At 45.3% G+C, this 19525-nt stretch overlaps 1 protein-coding gene across 3 annotated transcripts in view; it reads left to right on the forward strand.

Annotated features, from left to right (window-relative positions):
• Positions 1-6558: 6558 nt before the first annotated feature.
• The window catches only part of RNF182 (ring finger protein 182), a 385936-nt gene continuing 372969 nt past the window's right edge, over positions 6559-19525 (forward strand). For 2 of the 3 annotated variants that reach the window (XM_085606598.1, XM_085606600.1), the window contains exon 1: positions 6559-6676. The gene's annotated coding sequence lies outside the window, so the exon portion shown is untranslated. Of the gene's footprint in view, positions 6677-16194; positions 16245-19525 lie in introns of all 3 variants that reach the window. The other variant, XM_085606599.1, reaches the window with a different exon arrangement.

Raw genomic sequence — 19525 nt, forward strand, 5'->3', positions numbered from 1 at the left:
AGGATCAGCTGGGTGTCGTCGGCGTAGGAGATGATGTTGAGGTCATGCCGTCGTGCGATGTGGGTGAGTGGTGCCATGTAGACGTTGAACAACGTTGGGCTGAGGGATGAGCCTTGGGGTACGCCGCAGATGATCACGGTGGCTTCGGAGCGGAAGGGGGGGAGGTGGACGCTCTGTGTTCTGCCAGAGAGGAAGGAGGAGGTCCAGTCCAGGGCCTTCTCTTGGATTCCAGCGTCGTAGAGGTGTGTTCGTAGTGTGCGGTGGCAGACCGTGTCGAAGGCGGCTGATAGGCATAGTGGGTGGGTGGAGTGACGAGTTGTCTAAGTCCGAGGTTGGCGAGGTTGTCACTCAGGGTGGAGGAGTTGGTGTCGTTGTTGTTCTCGAGGTGGAAGTTCATGTCCCCGAGGAGGATGTAGTCCGTGGAGGCGAGGGCGTGTGTGCTGACGAGGTCGGTGATGGAGTCGCTGAACTGTGCTCATGGTCCGGGGGGTCTGTGGGTGAGGGTTCCCCTGAGGGTGGTGTTGGGATCGGTGTGGATCTGGAAGTGCAGGTGTTCGGCGGTGCTGAGGGTGTCGTCGGTGTTGGTTGAGACTTTGAGAGAGTTCCTGTGGACGATGGTGATTCCTCCTCCTACTCCATTGGTGCGGTCCCTGCGGGTGATCTTATATCCTTCCGGGATGGTTATGGCGATGTCGGGTGTCGAAGAGGGGTTCAGCCAGGTCTCCGTCAAGAAGGCGATGTCTGGGGTGTTGGAGTTTAGTAGGTTCCAGAGTTCCACGCATGTTTGCGTGCGGAGCAGGTGTTGGGAAGGATGCATCTGAGGTGGTTGGGTTCTTTGGTAGGTGGGTTGGCGGGCCGGATGCTGGTGAAGCTGCAGTTCCGGCAGGAGAAGGGTCCTTGGGTGCGCTTAGGGGCGGCCAGGCAGCAGGTGCGTGATCGTCCGGCGTTGAGTGCGTGGAGGGTGTTGGAGTCGTAGCAGAGGCGGGAGTCGTGGCGTTCGCGGGAGCCAGGGGTCCTGCCGCTGGGCGCGGTCCAGGCACGGACGGGCGCAGACGGGCTTGACTTAGGCACACCTTCGGAGCGCCAGCGGTCCGGCCGCATAGCGGCCGCCATATATGGGGAGGTGGGAGGGAGGAGGTGCTGGGAGGCGGGAGGTAGGGGCAGCGAATGGATAGTCAGGCGGGCGGGGACGCAGGGGACGCAGCGGCGGGAACGGTGAACGGCACGGAGGGCAAGGGCACAGAATTACAGAGGTCACAGAAGGGAAAAAGGGCACAGATTACGGGGGTCACAGAAGGGAAAAAGGGCACAGATTACAGGGGCCACAGAAGGAGAAAACAGGCACAGAATCACGGGAGTCACAGAAGAAAAAACTGGCACAGATCACGGGGTCACAGAAGGGAAACAGGGCACAGATTACGGGGGTCACAGAAGGAGAAAACGGGCACAGATCACGAGGGTACAGAAGGGAAAAATGGGCACAGATCACGGGGGGCACAGAAGGGAAAAAGGGCACAGATCACGGGGTGACGATGGGAACAGAAGGAAAGAAGGGTACAGGAGAAAATACAGACACAGGGGGAAGACAGACAACAGCAGTCACAGACAGCAAAAGAGAAAAAAAGACAGCAAAAGAGAAAACGATACGGGCAGTATAATGAACAATAGAACAGACCTCAACTTTCCTCAGCAGCGGCAGCTGGGGCAAGGACAGGACGCACAGCCGGTGCTGTGCGGAGGTGGAGCGACCTACCTAACAAGGTCAAGGGTCGTAGTGTTGAGCTATGCTGCCGTACCTAACCATGTGCTTGCAATTCTGCTCAGAAATCTCCTGGGACACCACTTCCTGGTTTGGGGTCCTTCAGCTCTCCCAGGAAGTGTTTTTTCCTTTTTTTCGTGCGTGCGCTAAATGTGCTTGTTTCGGCCGCAGTCGATATTTGCGCATGCTAAAGGTCCTTCTCAGCCGGGAACTCTATTTACAAGCGCTTACCGACTCGCAAATATCTGTGACGCTAAATAGTGATGCGAGTCATTAGCGACTCGCAATCATGGTACCTATTTGGTACGTAGGTCTCGATTAGCGACTTGCAAATTGCGAGTGGCAATATCGCACTATTTGCGACTCGCAATTTTAGATGGTCGTACATCTGGCCCTAAGTCCCAAATGTTGATTTGAGGTCTCTGTTGGATTTGCGCAATTGTGGCTGAAATACACTCACAGCCCAGTTATCTTGATGTTTGCCTTGTGAAAGTTCATTAGGGCCTGATGTCAAAGGGCAGTTTGGTTTTTACATGTGTGAGACTGTGCAGTGTTACAGGTGTTGCTAGAGCTGCCAAGAGGGAGTCACTGCCCCCCAATACTCTCCCAGAATCAAATAATCGAATCCCTTGAATCACAGACTGGTGTTGCTCATGTCCATATCTTGCCCAGTTAATACCGTCACTGGTGCCCAAACTGCAGGAGAGCCTGGTTGCTATTGTGGGGGCTATGGCTTATTTGTTCCTAAAGAAAAGTGAAGGTACCATACTGCAGGTGCAGATTCTGTCTTCTGGGCAGCCGTGAAGGGCCTGCACATTTCAACTTCACATAACACTGAAAGGTCCACAACTCAGGCACGCGGACGTTTCTCCTAAGAAGAGCACTGACTGCAGCACTCTTAGCTCCCTAACGGCCATTGTTATGGCATTGGAGCTCATTCTATTCCTAGATGCTGTTTCATAGCTCCTTCTCTTCCTTGGTGCTGCTTCATAGCTCCTTCTCTTACTGGGTGCTGTATTATAGCTCATTCTCTTCCTGGGTGCTGTTTTATAGGTCATTCTCTTCCTGGGTGTTGTTTCATAGCAGTATTCTCTTCCTGGGTGCTGTTTTATAGCTCATTATCTTCCTGGGTGCTGTTTCATAGCTCCTTCTCTTCCTATGTGCTGTTTTATAGTTCATTCTCTTCCTGGGTGCTGTTTCATAGCAGTATTCTCTTCCTGGGTGCTGTTTTATAGCTCATTATCTTCATGGGTGCTGTTTCATAGCTCCTTCTCTTCCTATGTGCTCTTTTATAGTTCATTCTTTTCCTGGGTGCTGTTTCATAGCAGATTTCTCTTCCTGGGTGCTGTTTTACAGCTCATTATCTTCCTGGGTGCTGTTTCATAGCTACTTCTCTTCCTGGGTGCTGTTTCATAGCTTCTTCTCCTACTGGGTGCTGTTTTATAGCTCTGTCGCTTCCTGGGTGCTGTTTCATAGTGATCTGTGAATTTGATGTACTGAAGGACTTTTCCCATTCTTCTCAGAATAAGGTGGCTAGGTGTCCACTGCTCAGTTGAAGTGAAATACCCTCTACCTCCATCTATTGATAATAATCTAGGTGCCTGATTATGATACTTTGTGGTGTGCATGAAGAAGTGCTATGTTTATGCTGGGTTATTCAAGTGGTTCCACAGCGTATGTGGTGTGGTGCATGACAGCGCTGTTGGTTTGGTGATGCTTTGCCAACTATATGGCTTTCGTTCATTGTTGTGTGAATTTGGGTGTACGGATTCTCTCTAACGTGCTGTTTGAGTTTGACCATGTGTAGGTGTTTCTTGAATGACCGTGCATGATGATATTATGGAGTGGAGAGTGCTGTTGGAAATAAGATGAAATGCTAAATATCGAAGATTGGACTTGATTTGGGTGTATGTGGTAAAGACCCCTTATGATGTGCTGACTGTGAGAGTGGGTGGTGTGTCTTGGACTATGCTGATGAGTGTACTCTTAAAACTAGCTGTCCTCTAAGACAAAGCCAGTGTATGACCCTGCTCCTCATGGGAACAGTCCAGGCCGAATCGCAAAACACCTGTTCCTCCCTGGACCGGATACTAGCCTCTTCTGACCGTTTTTTTGGGTAACACCCCTCATCAGCCAGGCAGGCTTGAATCCAGTGGCACAGTGAGCACGTATCATAGCAATGGTTACTCTTCTTTGAGTTTGGGGCATTCAAGCAGTACAGGAGCAATTATTAGTACAGCAAATGCAATTGCATCAGTGTCCAGGACTTTGAAAGGATGCCCCCCATCCCAATTATTTTTGTCTTTACCATACAATCAGTGGGCAAAAGGGTCTATTTCCTTTGCTTGCTTAAGGGGCCAAAGCACTCGCCGTGCAACTGTGAACAAGACAAGAAAGCATGGAACCCTTACACGCACAATCAACCTGGCGTACAGGAGTGCTCGGACCGCTGCCTTTTAGACGTCTAGCTGCTCTGCAGCTCTTCCTCTCGTTCCTTTCTCAAGTTATGTAGATGAATGTCCAGAAAGACCGTCCATACAGGACAATAACAACTTTTAGTTACTCTCCCTACATAATGGGCCCTAATCTGCGGTTTGGGCCATTAATTACAGGAATGGTAATTAGGAGTCGTTATTGCCTTCAGGTGTGGTCAATAACATTTAAATGACTAGGGGGCATATATATATATTTTTTTTCCAAAACCTTTATTCAGCATATGATATCAGTACACAGCGTAATGCCTACAACCACAAGTGGCCGGCAGCGTGCTATAAAAAGTGAAAGGTAGTGGTGTACACAGCGATTCGCCTACAACCCAACAAGGGCCGGCCGCGTCACAGTAAATACAGATATGTAATTTGATAGCACAAAGGATCTTCACAGCCAGCAACTCTACAGAACAACGTAAATAAACCCCGCCTCACTAGCCTCACGGTGAGAGTGATCAAGAAGGTGAACACTACGCGACAACACATTGAGCGTCTAGAATGCTAAAGCCCAGTCTTATCTGGATGTGGAAGGGGGGCAGCCTCGTCCGGTAGCTGTGGGTTCAACAGCAAGTAGGTCGTCAGGGGCCCCCATATGTCCCGGGGCCGGAAAGCCGGTGGCAGGAGATCAGAGTACAAAGCAAGCTGATCCTGCCAAAGAGTCATTGTCTTTATCCAATCTTTGAATTTCGGCGCCCTCCCTCTGCCCCACCTGCAGGCCACCCCGACTAGGGGGCATATTTATGAGAGGAATTGCATCGCTCTTGCACTACCTAACATAGCACAAGAGCAACACAAGTCCAAAATGCGATTTATGAAGTCACGCAAGGCCACCTTGCATGGCCCTGAGGGGCTTCATTAATCAGGAGCAATGCAACGGCGTGCAAATCGCTGCATTGCGATACTTTGCCCTGCGAAGGCATTCCATGGGTGTTGTGTGAGTGTTCCCATGCAGCTCCCATTGATTTTGAAGCATTCCCAGATTTAACATCGCTGGTAGACCTGGGAATGCGCCAAAAAGATACGGCTTCTCAGGGGAGGCATAGCGAGGAGAAATATCTTTATTTCTCCTCGTTGCACAAGATCCCCCTTTTTTCACAAAAACAATCCTCCTTACAACACAGGCACCCTTGCACCATGGTTCAACGGTGCCTGCGTTGGAGCTAGGAAGAAAAAACAGAGCCAGCACAGGGACAAAGGAAGAAATGCGCCGTATTCTTTTAAATACTGCTCATGCCGCCTCTTTCCCTTTCAGACAGCGCAGCAAAGTCACTAGCTGTGCTGCGCTGCCTGACTTTCACATAAATATGCCCATAGGTTTAGATGCAGGGTTACTCACCACAATCAGATATTGCAGGTATCCCTATTCTTAAAATTAGCCCACTAGTAATGGGAGCAGTAGTGTGCAGGGGTGTAGCTACCGTTGGTGCAGCAGGTGCAGTGCACCGGACCCCAGAGCCCTGAGGGGCCCATTGAACCTTAATAATCGCTTTCTTTATTACCTCAACAGTAGTTAAAGAGGCCATTTTCCTTGCTCGCAGTAGGACCTATGGCATTCTTGCTATGCTATGGTTAGCATGTAACCCTTTCTTATGGTCCTAAATGCCCTTCAGTTGCATCAGGCAGAAACGGTGTTGCATTTTTAATTGAAACATCTGTTCATGTTTCCTTCTATTAAAAATGTGTGTTGGAGGACCAGAGATGCCCTGGCCACATCCACCTTCGTAAAATGACAAAAAAATCTACGGTGTTTAAATCTTATGCTCTCACTGAGCTTCAAGCACCCGCACATTGACCTCCTGGCACAACTTATCGGGTCCTGTGCAGAAAGATAAATATTAAAACTCGTGATTTTTATTTGAAAATATATATCTGTATAAAAACATATTTGTATCCACGCGTTCTTTGCCCATTGACTTGTGGCAAGCAAAGGGTTTGAACAATGAGCACTGAAAACGGTCTCTTTTGTTAAAGAGGTGTTTCTTCCTAACATATACATCTGTTTTATCCCAGCATGCATCAGTCAGTTCAAGTGTTTGTACATCTCAGCAAGATGCGGGTAAATGTGTCCTATTTCCCCAAATACCTTCCTTATCCTCTAACCGATTACAGGAGTGTGTGAAGCGTGGGGAGCACCTAAGCAGACAGACTACAGAAAACCTACCCCTAAATGCCTCACCATGACATCCCAGTCTCAGCTGGGTAGCCCGGCGAGGGGCGCGTCTCTCCAGCTGGAGCGGCGCGGGCACAGCGTGTGCGTCGCAGCGGCTGTTGCTATAGAGACGCTGGGGCTGCGGCCGGGTTCCCGAGCAGTAACAAAGCGCCGTCCCTGCTCCTGTGTGAGATGTGCGCTGAGAGAGGACGAGGCGAGCGGCTGGAGGAGCTGCTCCCCCAGACACACACAGGAGCGCAGAAAGCACCGCGGCGCCAGGTAACGCTCGCCTCCTTCATTGGCTTTTAAGAGCTGTAAAGAATATTTGCAAAACTGAAAACCCTTGCTTTGCACGTGTTCATCTTTTTGTGGCGGGTTATTTCGGGTCGCTTGGACCTTGATATATGCAAACACCTGTGAACAGCAGCGCCCTGTATCCCAGCTTTTATTACTGCACCAGTGTTCTCGGTGTTTAGGGCGCACTGTTCATAAAAATAGGGTGAAAGGTTTTGGAATATGCATGCATTCTTTTTTATTTTTGTGTAGAAGAGATGTGGCAGGGAAAACTTATAAAGGACTGTTACCATGACAAAGGGGCATTCAGGGATAGAAAGGAAGGTCGGACAACTGTAGCAGGCTCAAATCGAGTGGCTCGACATCCACCCAATTATTTCTGTGCCTGAAAGGCGAGGAAAAGTTTCCCTCACCAAAAGCCCGCATTGCATTTCCAAAAACGGATTTCCAAGTTTGAAGTTAGTGGTGCGAGCAGGCAGGCGAGCTGAGCTGCGTGAGACAGAGACGGGTGCAATCCCTCTGAAGCAACAGAGAGATGTCCATCTCTGACAGGAGCTCCTTTAATGATGGCTGGTCCTCTGCAGATCACAGGCAGAAAAACAGGTGAAAGGATGGGGTGAAGGGACCAAGGCCCCAGTGGTTTTTAGTCCGCCCGTGCTTTGGAGCTGCCAGGTAAGGAGACGGGTGGCATCCGTCGCTGTCCAGGGTTCTGCCGCTATCACCCCATCCTCCCCGGGGCTGCAGATGCAGACAGGTGCTCCGCAGCAAAGCACAGTCCTGTGTGGATGGATGCGAAGGGCAGGGCGCGCGGACATGGCTCGACTGTCAAACAGCGTTCCTCGAGAGCAGGCGCTTCTCCTCTCTGGGATCGCTTCCAAGAACTCGGGTGTCCTGTTCATCTCGCGCCGTCAATGCATTTCATCTTCTCGTGGCACGCGCTTTGCTTCGTGTTCTTGATGCTTGGAGTTTTCTCCAGGGTACTTTTTGAATGTAGATCTATGTGTATGAGATGCACGTTTATATGTACACGATGTTATTATTATTATTCTCCAACCAGATTATTAGCAGTTTTATTATGCGGTTTACATATCACCCACTTAAGGGTTTGAAGGCGCTGCGGGGAGATTAAGCTATTGCCCACAGTCACCTGATGCTGAGCTGAGCTGCCGCCGGCGCCAGGGATCGAACCGTGAACCCCGCGGCTAGTCTCCCCGACAGCCCTCGGCGCATTAAAAAAACCCCAAGGTGGTGATATGTTCGCGCTTTACAAATAGGAATTTATATTATAATTTTAGGATGGTTGTCAGTACTTTTGTGTTTGCAGGACTATGGTATGCCCATGCTAGTTGTCTCAAGGGTCAATAAAATCAATAACTTGCGGTTGACCTGTCGGTTTACACTAACTCTATAACACCTTTTTGTGCCGTCTTTTTCTTTTGTTATGTGTAAGTAATGCAGAACAGGATAAACTAGCAATTTACATCATGGACATATTAATGATGTCCTTTAAGTAATTCTAGACATAAATGAGCGTTGCGAAGATGCAAGCATTCCCGCCACACCCTAACGTCATACTGCACATGGCTTGATATTGCTACATTAGCTGGATCTCCCTGAAAGTGATGGGAACTCGCGCAGCCCGAGGCATGTGCAGGATGCCCATTGGTGCTTTCAGACAAAGGAAACTGGGAGGGAAAAGAAAGAGCAACAGTACAAGAAGGCAGGACATGAGATTGAGGGATGCGCCAGCTATGTGATCCTATCTAGCCATGCAATGGCCTGGTGTCACCTATTCCGAGGTCAAAGTTTCCAACTACAAAAATATTGCAATCATCATGTCTCCTACCTCGACTTTATGTATTGAGTTGGCCAGAAAAGATGCACCAGCCATTGCCCGGACTACCATTTCTTATCAGTCAAGCTGTAATTAAATGTTGTGGTATAAAATAATGCAGTAAAGTACTCTGAGGCTTGTCTCTTCGCAGAAACAATACTACTTAGTTCTTAAGGCTTTAATCGCAGCACATAATGGAAACTTTGCATGGAAGATATGGCTGATGGATGACCAATAGGTGGGTCAATCGTCAAGAGCTACCGAAGGCTTTCCTCACCTGTTGCAGGAAGAATGCTGAAATTTCTATTTTTGTTTCTTGAATTGGCCAAAGTACCCGAGGCACAGACACGTGTTGATAAAAGTAGCTAGGAATGCATGGAAAGACACCTAATGAGTTCAGAAAGAGGAGGGATACCACGTGTCATTCCCGTCTTGATCTTGAGTTATGGCTCTTAATAACACCTCATCACATGGTTAACAATGTTTAAGGTGAATGTCGGTTCAGTCGTAGGGTGATTAAAGTGAGTGTTGGTTGCGGTTCAATCGTAGGCTGATTAAACTGAGTGTTGGTTGAGGTTCAGTCGTAGGCTGATTAAACTGAATGTTGGTTGAGGTTCAGTCGTAGGCTGATTAAACTGAGTGTTGGTTGAGGTTCAGTCGTAGGCTAAACTAAGTGTTGATTGCGGTTCAGTCCTAGGCTGATTAAAGTGAGAGATGGTTGCGGTTCAGTCGTAGGGTGGTTAAACTGAGTGTTGGTTGAGGTTCAGTCATGAGCTAATTAAACTGAGTGTTGGTTGAGGTTCAGTCGAAGGCTGATTAAACTGAGTATTGGTTGTGCTTTTGGCTGGCTGAGGTGAAAGGTGGTTGAGGACATTAGGCCTGTCTGAGGAATGGGATGAGACTGGTTGGGTTGGGGGGAGGAAAGTTATGCTACATGCTCTATGGATTTGCACCACAGAACACACTTTGAAGCAGTGTTGGAGACTTATTGCAGTCAAGAAGAAAGCTAAGCAAATGAATGGATGGAGAATTAAGGATGAGAGGCGATGGAACAGGGAAGCACCGGAGGAGGCAGGGTGGACAATGAGAAACAAGAAAGTGGGATGAGAGGAATTGTCACGCTGCAGCACACACCCTCCCAGTTGATAATGTCTCCACAAAATAACTGCAGTTCCAGCGTGTGGTTCATTGAATCCAAATGCTGGTTACTCTAGGAGCAAAGCCTGGTCACCCGACAAATCCAAAGTTGGATATTTAAACCCTCACCCAACGAAATGGCGTTCTTCACCATCAGGTCTGCTCCTCGTGGGGCGTGCACTGCAATGCCCAAGAGGCCCCTTGTTGGGGGAGGGGTGGCTCTTTACTGGAGGTCCCTTCTATGCCAAGTGGCAAGGTAATTCTTTGACCACCGAGCAGAGAAAGGTTCCCCGCATTGTCAGGAATTGTTGTGTTAGCGGGGTGCTGCTATAACTGATATTTGATTTAGGAGCCTAACTGATTTTATATTCATGTCGATATTTGGGGGGGAGGGGTGTCTGTGTACTAAATTATATCGTATTTTACATCCTTGCTCTTGCCTTAGCCAGCGCTTTAAGTACACAATGTTCTATTGTGTGTGCTTATAATTCCCATTGACACATCTTTGTATTTTCCTATGTTCACGTTTGCAATAAAAATTTTGCTTCCACCACAGTTACAAACCTTGCCGGCTCCTTAGTGTGGAGAAAAGATGGCAGTGCAGCCACTTAACATGCCTTTTAGACTTTCATAAAGCCAAGTACCTAGAATAAAAAGAACAATATTTGTTAAGTTAGCCAATTACAGCACAACTTATGTGCATGAAAAATAACTGCTACTTCCTGTAATATTAATATGTTTGACACTGACTTATTCTAAGGTAAATTCATAACTTACATATATTTAGAGTGGAAATGTCATGAAATTAATTTTCCATACTTGGGCAGCCTGTTGTAAACAGCTCTAGTCTCTGCACCAGGCAGAGTGGGGCTACATTTAATTCAATTAACCCAAGGAGACCTCTGTAAGGTCTCTTTGTTCGCATTGTGGAATCGCATCGATGTATTCATTTCAACATTGAATATAATTCAAACAGAGCGCGCCAAGTACACTAAACAAAGAAAAATAGATTCAAATATAATAAGCATTGGCAAAGTCAGTATGTCTGACCTTAGAAAGTTCATGCAGAGGTTATTTTTTTTTATTGCAAGCATATACCGCAAAAGCTAATACAATAACAAGAAAAAAATACATGCCACCACCTGAATGTGGCAGCCACCTGAATGTGGCAGCCACATCCTTGCAGTAGCATGCATACATAAAAAATAAAAAAACATTAACCATCATGTATAATTTTAGTAGAAGAGCTTGTGTGCTTCCTTGTAGGGAGGTAAAAATCCTTTTTTGTTTCAACAGACATGACATGAAAGGGAAACAACCTTTACAAAGCAGTCATTACATCGTACTACATTTACAACGCAGTCATTACATCGCAACATCCTTTACAACGCATGTCCCTTCAATGCAGCCATTACATTGCATGTCACTACAACGCATGTCATTACAACGCATGTCACTACAACGCAGGCATTACATCGCATGTCATTACAATGCATACCATTACAACGCATAGTACCCCTACACTAGCCAACACTTACCCTACTAATGCACCCACTGGAGTTAGAATAGTAATTTTTACCCAAACACTTACCCTACTGTTGCACCCACTGGAGTCAGAATAGTAATTTTCACCCCTACACTATCCAACACTTACCTTAAATGCAATGTAATGGTATGTATTGTAATGGTATGCGTTGTAATGGTATGATGCGATGTAATGGAATGCGTTGTCAATGTAGTTTTAAAGAATGCATTGTAATGGCATGCGATGTAAAATTATGCGTTGTAAAGGATGTTGTGATTTTAAAACTGCGTTGTAAAGGAATGCGCTGTAAATGTATGGTATGCGTTGTAACGTCATACATTCAACAAGAAAATATGATTCTTTTTAGCACAATGGAAAGTTACTGCTGGCTTTGAATTAATGGAACATGAAGACATATTTTAAACATGTAAGGATGATTAAAAACCCCAGCCCTAGCACTAATGTGCGCATCTTTGTAGGTGGATGTGCACATGTGATCAGGAAAAGGCTGACCCACATGTCCCATATGTATGTACATTTATATGTATTTTTTATATATTGATTGTTTTGATTGCATACAGCTGGTAAGACCGCTAAAGCTGTCTCTGGACCAGACCAAAAATCAGGGATACAGTACATCACCTTGGAAAAAATACATCAAAACTATAAACAGTGAAAATCCCAAATGGCAAAGACCTGTTATTAGTCTTTTGAAGTGTCTGGGTCGAAACCACAGATTGGAAGAGAGTGAAGTAGGAGATTTAGACTTAACTACAGCTGCTTTTCACTCTTCATTTTGCTACTATATGACAGAGAGTTAAAGAGCTAAAATACGCTTAACCCCTTCGATGCTCATGACGGAACGGTTCCGTCATGAGCATCGGTTGAGCTGTGCTCATGACGGAACCGTTCCGTCATGACCACGCCCGCGCTAGAACCCTTCAGCACCGCGGGGGAATCCGCGCAGCGCTGAAGGGGTTAATAATCAATCTCAAACAAAATTGCCTTTGCAGGAAGCAAAGTAATACTCTCAAATTAAAAATAATGTAATTTAACCATATATCCCCCTAATTGCCATCTAGAACCGGGATGGTTACACAATGGTTACCTTCCTCTTACTCCTAGTGTAACGTGTCTACAGTGTTGGTGCATTAAAACATTCCCAAGAGAGTAGAATATGCAGAAATATAGGAAATATGAACAAATTAGAAAACGCCTGACAGGATTACCAAAGGTAGAGCTGTTGCACATAACCAGCATCCCAGCCTGCTCTTCTGTGGTGTGAAACTGATTAATGATGGCATATGACACCTCCATAGGACCTACCCGTGTGGCTATCCTTGTGCTCAAACTGCCACCTTGATCTGTCCCTGCCTGAACAGGGTTGGGTGATTTCTGCGCCTTATACTATAGATCCCAAAGTTGTGCTCATCCCTCTGCTTAGTGAAATGCAGCTCGGAGTCCAATACTACTTCCCACGGTGAAAATGTAAATGTTGGCATTTCACTGCCCCACTGAGGGCTATTCAGAAACGTACAAAGTTGTGTGAGTGAGTGGATTCCTTAGACTGATGGGACCTTGACTCTGCAAATTCAAACAGTGAAAATTGAATGTTTTTCACCCCTTACATTTATAATCTGTGACCAGAGCTGAGGAGGGTGCACATTGAAGGAATGTGGATGGCATATACACCACAACACCATGCATTGGCAAGCATCAAGAAGACAAGTTTTGGGTTTCACTCCTGTAACGCAACTGCAGGGAAATCCCAGGATTTAAAGCTTTAAACCCCATTGTGATGCTAATAGTTTCCAGCAGAAGACGGCCCACAACTGATGCTCCACATGTGCTTTTTCTAAACATTATTTTACATTTTTAGGTCGAGCCTGGGCAGCGCATGCACTGCTCTGCGAGACATGCTGTATTGAGGTAGGGATCTGAAGCTTCGCCCACTCTCCACCCACATTTCTAGTTGGCTTGTGTCATTGTCCACTGTAAACTGTGGCTGTTCATTGGTCAAAAGGCTAAGTAATCCCTCCTTGTATCATTTTATAACCTCCCATGGCGACACCCCCTGTTACGTGTGTTGTTGCTCGGTAGGCTTTAATTACAGCCTCCGAGCACTATTTTCTCAAATAGGGTTGTGCTTCCTGCTGGTGCAAGTAGGACACGCTCTCTCGTACTGCTTTTTAAAAAATGTTATAGCACGCATTTGCAAAGCAAAAGGTCTCGCATTTGCGGGGAGGTGAAGCTATTGGCATTGTAAATGACAATGCCTTTTATTTATCTGTTTTAAAAACAACACATAAATAAAAGGCATTGTCATTTACAATGTCAATAGCTCAAACTCTCATAAATGTAAGACCTCTTTCATTGTAAATGCTTGTTATGTGTGTGGCACTTGATAATATGTTCATTTGCAGTACATGTTTAAATTAATTTGGCAACATCCTTAAATGAGTTATTATAAATCACATGACATCTTGCATATTTAAGTCAACTTAGGTTTACAAGTCAAGACAATTGGAGCAAGATTGGTTGATTGGCGGGGCTGTGGTAAGGCGCCAGCACCGCTTTTACTAGGAGGCCACACATTTAAATGGAGGAGTTGAGATCATTTGCATATATTGAATTATTAAATATTTGGTGTGCAGAGATACAACCTTGAGAAGCTTGGCTTTTAAACATGCAGCTGCTAGGAGGTCCCAATGTAGTATTAATAAAGCTGTTGGGCTGCTGCCAAGAGGCAGACTATTGCAAACACAGAAGAATGTGTTACCCTGTCTGCTGTGATAAGTGATCTCTGCAGTACTGAAGGTGTTCTCATTTCAAAGGACATTACGGCTGGCATGAGAGACTCTTCCAAATCTGCACCTGGTCTGCGACTGAGGGCGTGAATGATAAATCCGATAGTGGTGGTGCCACAGCACATGGCCATAAAGGAGCAAGGCGATGTGATACAGCAGTCATTCCTACCTCATTATGTAGGTGGAAAATCTGTCTTGTAGTGAAAGCCCTGTCCAACACAAAAGTTACTCAACACCATGTGACGCCTATGAGGGCTCTCACAACCTATTACAGATTTCTGGTCATTGTTTAGTTTGAGAAATTGCATTGTAAATGCTTGTTATGTGTGTGGCACTTGATAATACGTTCATTTGCAGTACATATTTAAATTAATTTGGCAACATCCTTAAATGAGTTATTATGAATCATATGACGTCTTGCATATTTAAGTCAACTTAGTTTTGCAGGTCAAGACAATTGGAGCAAGATTGGCGGGGCTGTGGTAAGGCGCCAGCACCGCTTTTACTAGGAGGCCACACATTTAAATGGAGGAGTTGAGATCATTTGCATATATTGAATTATTAAATATTTGGTTGTGCAGAGATACAACCTTGAGAAGCTTGGCTTTTAAACATGCAGCTGCTAGGAGGTCCCAATGTAGTATTAATAAAGCTGTTGGGCTGCTGCCAAGAGGCAGACTATTGCAAACACAGAAGAATGTGTTACCCTGTCTGCTGTGATAAGTGATCTCTGCAGTACTGAAGGTGTTCTCATTTCAAAGGACATTACGGCTGGCATGAGAGACTCTTCCAAATCTGCACCTGGTCTGCGACTGAGGGCGTGAATGATAAATCCGATAGTGGTGGTGCCACAGCACATGGCCATAAAGGAGCAAGGCGATGTGATACAGCAGTCATTCCTACCTCATTATGTAGGTGAGGAAATCTGTCTTGTAGTGAAAGCCCTGTCCAACACAAAAGTTACTCAACACCATGTGACGCCTATGAGGGCTTTCACAACCTATTACAGATTGCTGGTCATTGTTTAGTTTGAGAAATTCAGCCTTGGGCAAACCACACAGAAGAAAGGTGCAAGATAGATGTTTTATGCTCTCCTGAGACACCTCACCAGCCATTGTGAGCTAGATGACATAAACTCAAAAGTTCATTGCCTAAACATCTGCTGCTACCGTGCTAAATTGCATAGTCAGATACTTCTTGAACAAGTGGACATGTCTCAGACGAGCAGCATGGTCCTCTCCCAGTTGGCAAAAATAGAACTAGGTTTCTGAAGTCAAGATGCTACACTGGCCAGCCATATGCTGTGGGAAAACGAGGACATTAAAATGATGAACAGAGTCAACCCCTATGCTGCCCTCTATGTCTTCTGATTTTGGCAAGGATGAATGTGCACACTTTACTTGGTATAACACGTCATGCCTCAGTGTGGGACGTCAAAGTATTACGCTCATGTGTGTAGGGCAGCAAGCCTCTTGTCACATGTTTTACACATCATCGGCCTATGTGAAGAATGTGCAACTTACTACAGGGAGACATTTTGGAAGACCCTCGGGAAAAGGGATATAGCAGACACAACTAAGAATAAGATTTTATGATCTCAGCTGCCCTACCCAACACGAGAATGGGGAGCTGGCCACCACAGTTCACTGTCATTGTTTATGGCACGAGGGTGCTTGCCCTGATAGACATTCATATATAGAACAACATCATGGCCACAATGCAATAAGCACATTAAAACCTAGACTAAAGGAAACCTGACAAGAGTAAATGGCCCATTTCTAGGGCTGTTTACTTCAGTGGTATTCTTGAGCATCCCCAGGTCCTTGACCACCCTCTTCATCACCAGTGTTGAGTTCGAGATACCCCTCAGAAGAAGCTGAAATGACTGGGGTTTATCCTATTTACATACTACCAGTAACAGAGTAATCCAGCATTCTAGGGGAGTAATTTATCCTGTGTGACGGGCTTGGGCATCTGAAAAGTCAACAAGTGGCCATTCTTGTAAATGAGATTGTTCAGACCACAACTATGATCAAGGCACTGTTTCTTTGGGGAAAAAGATTGTACAGGGAGCAGCTTTATGAAATCCACATATGTATGGGCACTGGTATGTCAAATTGGGCAACAAAGCGGAAGCGCTATCTCAGTCCTCTGCTGGATGGATCAATGCTGACCTTTCTTTTCGTATGTTTTCTCCCAGCTGGACCTCATGACTGATTATTATCAATTAGAGCTGGACTCCAGATACAGGTACATAACAACTTTTTATACACACAGACTGGCCTTTTCATATACAAAAATGGTTCTGTTTGAGCGTCTCCAAGTGACAAATGTTCCAAAAGATATTTTTGGAAATCCTTTCTTGCCTGCATTGCCTCATTAATCTTAGCTATGGCATCTTGGTGTTTGTGAGATATGTACAAGAACACACCTTTCGACTCTGGCTGTTTCTCAAATGTGGATTAACATATTATTAAATAAAGTTTCAATATTTGAAACTAACCATGGACTTTTTCAAACCTGTGTTTTTACTCAAGTTCTATCAGAGCTTACTCTATAAGCCTGAAGCTCGAGGTTCTATAATTTAGGGGGTATGGCAATTTGTCACTTTAAATCAGCTGCTGCGGGCTGTGCTGTCGTGGTGTACCCCAAGAGAGTAGAGTCACTTTATTGTAACGGTGAGCCGTGCACTTAGTTAAGGTGCTACCAAACAGAGTGTGAGACCATCTCCATCTTTAAGGTTGGAAACATTTCTACCTCCTTCACTATGCAAAGTTTTTGACAGTGGTCACAGACCTTACCCAGTCTTTCCCATTTACACAGGCTTGGTCCTGACCCCTTCAGCACTCTACCATGCTGCACACATTTTAAAAATTGATTCTTAAGCTACAAGATTTGGTTGTTGAAGATATCTTCCAAATAAGGCACCAATAATTGCTCAGATTTTCTGTTTCATCATCCGCTTGAAACTTCTTCGAGCTAGGTTAACCTCACTAAGCTACTTGCTTTGGTTCTTTTGAGTCATGACGTGCTAGGGCGGTGACATTTGAAGAGATTTCTGATGCCTCATCAGCAGATCTCGGTATGCAGCTGGCCATGGAGTCTATCATAATGCAGTTTCCCCAAGGCCCTATACTGGCACCAACAACTTTTAATCTATTCATCAAACAGCTTACCTTACATCTTCTCTGATGGAAAGGGATTCACTATCCAGTGGTATGCGGTTGACTTGCAGTTTTGCTTAAAAAGTTCATTCTCACCCATTGATGACACCTGCTTCATGTGAAATCCCCAAGTTACATACCCCAAAACAGAGTTTGTCTTCATCTCACCCTTGCTCAATAACAAATTTGATCCTGCACTATGCGATGACTTCAAACTGAATAGTTTCTCCATTTCTCACTTTTCCACAGGCAAGTATTTGGGCTTTACCATTGATAATGATTTAGTGCTATCAACTCATATCAACAAGCTAGACCAACCAGTCAACTTTATTCCTGCACTCACCTAAGAAAACGAAACACCTATTAACTCCTAACCAACTGAAAGGCACTGCTCACAGATTTAACTTACCCCGATTAGACTACAGAAATGCCCTTATGATTGGTGCACCAGGCCTCCTACGTCAAATCAAGGCTATTGTCCACACCACAGCCCCCCTCCTCTCCTAAAAGAGAAAATCTATCCACGTCTGTTTGGTTTAGAGTGCCTTACACTGACTTCTGTTAAGTTTATTTGTTTGTTTTTGTATAGCTTATATAGCACAACCTTGAACCTCAACGGGGCGGCGTAGCACTGTACAGAATTGAGACATTAACAACAATAGGGGAGAACACTATCGTAAGAGAGAGCAGCATGTAACAAATCTCAGACAGGGAATAATATACTGTATACTGTAATATATACCAGGGTTGGTTCGAATCATGTATTACACAGTGGCCATATGTAGAAGCCTTTATGAATATGGGTCGGATTCCGTGATAGCAATCCTTTAGGATAAGATTTCTATTAGTAATAGGACAAGAGAATTATATTTTGTTACAAACAAGGCTCTGCACGTGGGAAATACGCCTTAACTGGCCAAGCTGCTGGCTGTCTTAGATGGACTTCTGGAAACTGTGAAGTTCAAACCTTTTGTAGCAACCCACAAAAGCAAACCTCTCTTCCTTCATGAACTTGTTGAACATGCATCTAGTTCATCTCCAGCCAAACTAGTCATGAACACATAAGTTACTCTGTATCCTCAAGCCTTTAATTTGATTTATCCCACAGTTTCCAGAATTCTCAGTTACATATTCTCTTTGGCTCTGTGTAAAGTGAGCTAATTCTATTTCGGCACAGCTGTGCTTAAGATGCTAAATAAATAAATCAATAGATTGAAAGAGAAAGATCTTTGCACCTCTGAAGTATTCAAACTATCTAGATTGAGCGTCTATCAAGGGCAGAAATGTGTCATTCCCTCATCTCTTCTGGCACATGGTGGTATTGGGGCACAGTGGTTATCAAGACATAGGAAAAACAAAATAGAGGTAGCAGGAGAAAGAAAGGTCCCCTAGAATGGATGAAGTGACATACTGTCAACTCTGTCAGGCAGCTAGTCCCCAATAAATGCCAAATTTAATCTTCAGTTGTAACAGCAGGTCAAAACAGTGGCAAACGGCGTGCACGCATTTCTGTTCCCTTTCAAATGGACTGTACCTGCTGGTTGTGGTTACTGGTTTTTCAAAGGAGAAGAAAGAAGAGGTTGATTATCTGTCCTATACAGCCACAGAGGTTGTCCCCCATTGACTGAAGAAAAATGTCTACCCGCGGACTCCCTGGAAAAATGTACTCTGAAAATAGGGTTTGATTCTAGGAACAGAATGTGGTGAATACTTTGCAAAAGAAGGGGTAAGATATACAAGAATCTCTCCTTGCTACCCTCAAATTATTGGAGAAGTCGAGAGATTCAGGTGAGCTTTATACAAAATACTACGCAGCCCTCATCGAAAAGGACAAAAAGAATCCAACAATGTACCGCTTCCTAAGGAGCCGCCAGACCATCCTGCACCCGTAGGAAAAGGATTATCCGTCCACACCGCGTTGGAAGTTCTTTTTGCAGTATTATTAAAAGCGGCCAACTCCTGCCAAAGCTCAGATCCATGCAAAACCAGAAGTGTAAGTTATTTATCTATGGTGATTCATCTACCTCGTATAATATGTGTCCGCTGAACAAGTGACATAAGAAGTGGGTGGTAAAAATCAAGCATGAGCAGTCTATTTTCGAAAGCAGTGTTTGTGTCCCCAACTTCTAGACTCTCCATTGCATTTTTAGAGTATTCCCCTGCACTCTGGGAAGCTTGGCTTGACAGGACTTTCTGAGTGTTCACATCGGAGGAGATTGCCCTCATTTTGATACGCAAAGTGGCACGACATTGGTTCAGGGCACCAAACCCAGCCTGGGATCAGCCATTAGTTGCCTGAAGTGTAGAAAACAAAATCCCTATATGTGACAACGCAGATGTGCAATAAAGAGAAAACATGTAAAAAGC

Source organism: Triturus cristatus, chromosome 5_2, assembly GCF_964204655.1.
Source record: "Triturus cristatus chromosome 5_2, aTriCri1.1, whole genome shotgun sequence".
NCBI classification, from domain to species: Eukaryota; Metazoa; Chordata; class Amphibia; order Caudata; family Salamandridae; genus Triturus; species Triturus cristatus.